We start from the raw sequence: 6,916 nt of genomic DNA, 5'->3' as shown, positions 1-6,916 counted from the left end.
CCGGTCCAAAAAATCACGGGACTCGTTCTAGGTCGTTTCCTTACCCTCAAGTCTACTACATGTTCAGAATGGTATAGACAAATATGAAACGAGATATGCATATTCGGAGTATGTTTTCACAAGCGGTTCGAAACAGAATGTTGGTTGCAAAGTGATAGTGTTAACATTCAGTAATTTCGAATCAGACAGGTCATCAGACTTCCAAATCAATGTAATAACGTTCGAGATATTGAAGAACGTAAAATGTGTCCAGAAATATTGGGTATCCTTAAATGGAATAACGAAATTCTTGTCATTCGAGTTCATATTGGTATATGCATACGGCATCTTAACAGGCTTTCGTTCAGCTGGCATGGAATTCAAGAAATACTTCAAATAAATTATACATTACTGCCTGTTTATCGATATTGAAAAAATATGCTTTCATTCGCTGGCTAAGCAAAAGAATTATAATTTGGTTTGATTAACTCCAATCTTTTACTAACGATGATTCCAACGAAAACGTCGAATAGCTAAAGGGACTTCCAAACTTTGACAGTTGATAGCGGCCATATTGTTGACGAAACATCTATTGAATTGGCTGTTGTTTATTCAGTTTGTTTTGCCAAATTACCATGGACGGTTATAGCATTCAATAACAAGAGCTAATGGTAAAATTGTTTTATCAAAATTTTCGAGCAAAGTTTTCACCAAAAAATCATCTTCAGCGATGTGGCCCATTTCTGGCTGAATGCGTTGGTAATTTTATAAAATTGTCGAATTTGGGACGAAACCAATCCACGTGAGATCCAAGAACATCCAATGTATCCCGAAAAATTCACTGTTTGGTGTGGAGTTTGGCTGGCGATGTTATTTCTTAGAGAACGACGTTCGCACACCATTTAGATTCAGCCTGATTTATGCGTCAGACATTTGCGCGATGTTATATTCCATACATAAAGTCATCGGCCTTTCAAACGATTAAAAACTTGCGAAAATATCTCACACACACTTTGTTTTATTTAAATTTAAAGTTACGAAGCGCTTAAAGACCCTTTAAATTCTATTTCTGAATCAAACTCTTACTGTGTATATCTTGCCAATGCATAGTGCAAAGCTGTGACAGTTTACGCGTGGTCTTGCAGTTTTGTACTTATGCTAGTAAACCTTGATATCAATCACCAATTTATGCAGAATCTGTCAAAATGAGAAGCATTAGAGATGATTTTTCAACTCCTCTGTCAGTGTTCTTCAGTCGAATATACCGGTACCGGTAGTCTCACTGAACTATATACAAGGTTTGGCAAAAGTAATCACCCAATTTATTTTTGCAGTGTGTGCCGTTTCACCATCCTTTGGAACCATATGTTTTCCAGTCCCACAGTCTTCGTTTGGTTAGCGGCGTTTTCCAAAAAAAATGGCTCGATGACTCCTCGATCGTAAACAAAACACCAAGCAGTAACCTTGAGTGGGTGTAATGGCTCTTCGTGGGTGATAAACGGATTTTTCGTTGTTACAGAAACGATTATTTTATTTATTCATGTAACCGCTAAGATGGAAATGAGAAGCATCGCTCATGCAAATTTTCGATGAAAATTCGTCGACCTCTCGTTGAGATTTAGGATGGCTTGGCACTGTCTGCACTTTGTCTGCGTAGGGATCACAGGCTAATGCTCGATTGCGTGGCACGATGTTATGGGATCCTCTTAGACGTCTTGGGCAACAGAAGCGATATTTTCAGCAGAATGGCTGCTCCGATCCGGCGAGTCTTGGGAAAATCTAGTATTGTCCCAGTCTCTTTAAGGCGAGTGGTCCAACGACGCAGTGTTTGTCGGATGGCCAGGAAATCTGAAACGAAATTAATTCTGAGCCAACACAACCCACGAATTGTGGATACAATTATTCCGCGTTCTTTCGGATTGAACCAATTAATGGCTTGTCGATTTGTATTCAGCGTTTTGTTTGCTTCACAAAGGTTAGGTTCCATGGGTAGCCACTCTTCAAGCAGCTCACTTGGGGCCATTAAAAAAACTGATCCCATTGTGATACCCAAGGGGTAAACGTCTGGGTATTAATTATACGTCCATCGTTTCCAGGCTAAACCAACCATATTCTCTGATGAAAGAGTAGATTCGTCTAAGACTCAATCTTGATAGCTCATCTAAGCATGATAGGAATGGTAATCCAAGGATGCGTTCCCTCAGGTTTATCAGAGCCGGGCAATGGCAGAATAGGTGGGACACCGTCTCCTCCTCTTCTTGATTGTGACAGCTCCCACAGTAGTCATTGTACCGTAGGCCCAATCTCCTAGCATGTGTCCCAATTATACAGTGTCCTGTAATGAATGATACAATTAGCCTTATTTGCTCACGACGAAATTATTTACGTAGATTCGTGCTTCACAAATGACAAAACCGAATTGACATTTGCGTCATTTGCAAAAATTATAGCGTTTTCCAATAGAGTGATTACTTTTGCTCCACCTTGTATAAGGAATTGCAGTTGACATTTGCTATGAGACGCCTCTTTGCAACTACAGACTGGGTATTAGGACTGACTTCTAAACTGATCTTATCACTTTTTACTTCATTTATCTATAATTGACCATTTTTCACTATTTCTCTCTTTGAATTGCAACTGGTTTCAAACTGAAATCCTTAAAAGGGATTGAATTTCAAAAAACTCAACGAATTAGACAACTTTTCACATCCAGGAATTGAATTACTTTCACTGGTTCAAAATCCCATTCCTATAATGCTTGGATGAGCTATCAAGGATGAATCTTAGACGAATCTATTCCTTCATCAGGAGTAGATTAAATCTGGTTAGTTTAATACGTAGACAACAAAAGTATTATAAGTACCCTGCAGGGTACTTTTACAATACTTTACAATACAGCAGGGCCCTGCTGTTTGGGTATCACAATAGGATCAGTTTCGAATGGACCAAAGTGAGCTGATTGACGAGTGGCTGTCCATGGAACCTAACCTACTTTCACTGGCTTTAAAACTAAACTCATCATCTTAAATTTTATTAATCTTTTATTGCGCTCCCTTCTCTCTCTCTCTAAAGAATTAAAGTTATTGAAAATTATTAAAATCTGTTTTCTTCTAGACCTTATACCTTTCGGAAACGGTCCATAATTGCCTTTATCGTTCTCTCGAAAATATGTTTGAAGCTTACGGATTTCGTTTACATAAATATTGGCTAAAAAAAAAAAAAAAAAAAAAAAAAAGATAAAATTAGTCACGCGTCCAAGAGGATATTTTCTACAGAATGAACATCTCGAATGAAGCCAATTGCAATATTCTGGGTCTTCCGAGTTACTTCGCCCTATAAGATGCCAAAAGCGGGAGTGTCACAAAGATCATACCCAGAGTAAACATATTGATGGTATCCAATGACAAAATGTCTAGTAAATTTTAAGTACCATAAGCACCCTAAAATCGGTCAAATCATCAATTTCATATTCTGGAACTTACCTCCATAATTAGTAATAAACCACTTCCCTTGGGCCCAAATACCAACCATACCCACCGTGGATGCTGAAAAAGTGTTCAGGCATCACATTAACCTAATAACCTATTAACATTAACCTATTAAGAAACTTGAACAAGATTATGTTGGCATCAAGCCTGACCCAGCCACTGATACGTATCACGTATAAGGACTTTGAAACTACTGGGGACAACTGAGACGGCATCATACAGTCAGTCTGAAACCATAATGCAAGGGTTGTTCTGAATGCAATAATATAAGAATTCTCAGATCGACATTAATATGATAACTTCCAAACAACTTAAATATGGAGGATCACCACTGATCTAAATAAACTTGATCTCAAAAAAGAACCAATTCTCGATTATGCAACAAGACTATATAACTTTTGAATTAAAAAATCAATGTTTCCCAGTGCATTCATTATTGCTTCTGATAATATTGTTTAATTTTTGTTGCCTTAAACGAAACATTCCAAAAAGTTGAGTTGAGGGTGAATGAATAATGAGTGTGGAAATTGAAATAAAAGACCTGAAAATAAATTACAACAATAGTAATGAGTCAGAAATACAAACAATTCATTTAAAGAGTGTGTGTTTGTATATGATTCTTTTGTATTTTTTTTATTATTTGTTTTTGTAGTGTGGCACCAGAACCATCATCATCTTCATCATCATACACACCATTAACATTAACATCAACATCATCTCCACAGTCGTCTTTATTGTCATATTCTTGTTCTTTTTCACTTCTTCGTCTTGTTGTTGTTATTGTTTTCATTGTAGTTATTGCTTTTGTTGTTATTATGTACACACAAAAACAATGAGGTCTCTGAAGATGCTGCTCATTGATTATTTGTGGAAGAGAGGGAGCTGCTGTATGGTGTTTTAATCTGTCTGTATGTCTGCCTGTCTGTACTAGGAAATGAAGTCATTATGGACAGAAAGAACAAACAAAAAAAAAGAGTTTTTGATTTCTTCTTTTATGTCCAGTACTCACTCGTATATACAGCCATGCAACAATATAACAATATGTTTTTATTATAATTATTATTCTTAAAGTTTTTATTATTTCTATTGCAGTTAATGTCCGATTAGAATGAACATCTTTGGGCTATACCAGCCAGACATTTATGTATGTGTAGAGTGTAGAGAAAGAAGTATGTATGTAAATAGAAAAAAATTGTATTTTTTTCTGATTTTAATACAAGATTGCAACTTTCACTTAGTCCACATTAAAGGGGGCATAAACTCATTAAATGTTAAACCAATTATTTGCTGGCAAATAGTTTTAAATTGCATAATCTAAAGTGTAGATTTAGGTTAAAACAAGTAAGAGAGCTATATTCGGCAGTGCCGAATTTTATATACCCTTCACTAAATTATACTTCAAAATACAAATTTTTTTTTCGAATTATTTAATATTAAAAATATTAAAAAATATTTTTCCGATTTTGACCCATTGTAGGTCCAACTTACTATGGTGTTATATACGTCGTTGGAAAGGTCTTTGAAATATCTATCATTAGATATCCATATTGTCTATATTAATGACTTAGTAATCCAGATATAGGTAAAAAATATGTCATAAATCGATGTTGTCCTGGTTTTTCTCTCATATCTCAGCCATTTGTTGACCGATTTTGCTGATTTTAAATAGAAAACTTCTCGAAAACATGTCTGACAGAATAATTGTAGATTTGGATCTCGATGATATCTGGGGTCTTCAGAAAATTTATTTCAACAGACAGACAGACAGACGGACTTGGCTTAATCGACTCCGCTATCTATAAGGATCCAGTAAATATATATATTTTATAGGGTCGGAAATTATATTGTGGAAATTATAAACGGAAGGTGGAGGGTATAAAATTGGTGTTTAGTTAAAGGTTTATATGAGCCCATTAGCGCAAAAGTGGTGTAACCTACAACTTTTTAATGATTACTGTTCTGGTATCCTTGCATTACCAATATAAATACAAAAGTGGGATTTGCTACCTTTTGGTATTCAAAACTAGATGGAGCAGAAAAAATCGTTTTTACACAGAGCATAATATAACAAAGTAATGTAGCAAAAGTGGTGTAAGTTGAATATACCTCTAAATAAATAGTTTGGGGTTACACCACTTTTGAACTTATAGCCTCATGTATCCTATGCTTTATGTAATAATTGGAATATATTTCGAACTCATTTACATTTGGATAACTGCATAATATGTTACTTATGTCGGCCTTAAATGTTTTCCAACATAAGGTGTGGTCTCACCTTAATATAACATTATTTTTCTGATAGTTTTTCTCAAAAAATTAAATTTTGTTTTCCAAATATAGACCTAATTTTATTATTAAAAAGAAAAACTTCAAATTGAATCAATATTTAGGTGCATTATAATGATTTCTATAGAATTCATATTAAATTTATGCAATGAATGTTAATTTCTGGTCTTTGAAGTGCAATGATAGATTTATTTACCTCTTTGAAAATATTTGTTTGTTTATGTTCTCAATATTTACTCACACGTTCTGATAAATTTGTCTAGTTGTTTATTTAAATGTGTTTTAGCTACATATTTGTTTGTATTGTTCTTATGAAAATTATGTTAAAAATCATTACAACTTTTTAGAGTAAAGCATTTATGGTTTTCTAATGTCACATTCTTCTATCTATGAATCATCGTTTCGAGATCGTTTTAATGTAGTGACTGAAAATTTTAATTCAAATCAAAATAAAGCCTCTTAAAAAAAAAACGTTACTGCATATAATAATCACACTAAACATTTTATTCTGATTTTCCTAGTTTGTCGCGTTCGTTTGTAAGTGTATACTTTTTCAAAAAACAAATGCATTTTAAGATGGGTAAAATTGAAATGAATATTACTAGGGGTAAAGATAAATGGAAGAAAATTTACCTAAATGACATAAAAATGCGGGATTTTTAAAAATGTTTAGCTTTTATTTTAAAACAGTTGTACAATATAAATTTATTCAAAGCATTGCTAACTATGAGAGTTAGGACTCTTTTGGTCCCAACAAATATAGAGTATTACCTTAGCGCAGGCTCGGATCCAGATTTTTTCCCCCTCCAAATGGTTGACCTGGTTTCGCGCCTGCCTTAGCGCCATGGATATTAGTTTTGGTGTCGATTCAATTCTTCAGTGTTAAAACCGAACAAGCCATATCTCGCACGTTGTAATCGATGCAATTGGTGTGCTTCAGCGGCACTTTTTTCATAAATTAATGAAGTACAGCAATACTTCCCGCTGATGACGCTTCGTTGGCAAAAAATTCGACATTTTCGAAGAAAAAAAAAACTGTTGTTCAATATCTAAGTGAGAATACATAACAGATATGTACCCTTCAAAATTACATATAGAGTGATTAAAAAAAAACTTACACACTATTCCATCCAAAACTTATCCTTGGTCCAATAAATTATTAT

Source organism: Calliphora vicina, chromosome 3 (genome assembly GCF_958450345.1).
Source record: "Calliphora vicina chromosome 3, idCalVici1.1, whole genome shotgun sequence".
Taxonomy (NCBI): domain Eukaryota; kingdom Metazoa; phylum Arthropoda; class Insecta; order Diptera; family Calliphoridae; genus Calliphora; species Calliphora vicina.
The sequence above is the reverse complement of the archived record's forward strand: the minus strand, read 5'-3'. Positions refer to the sequence as shown.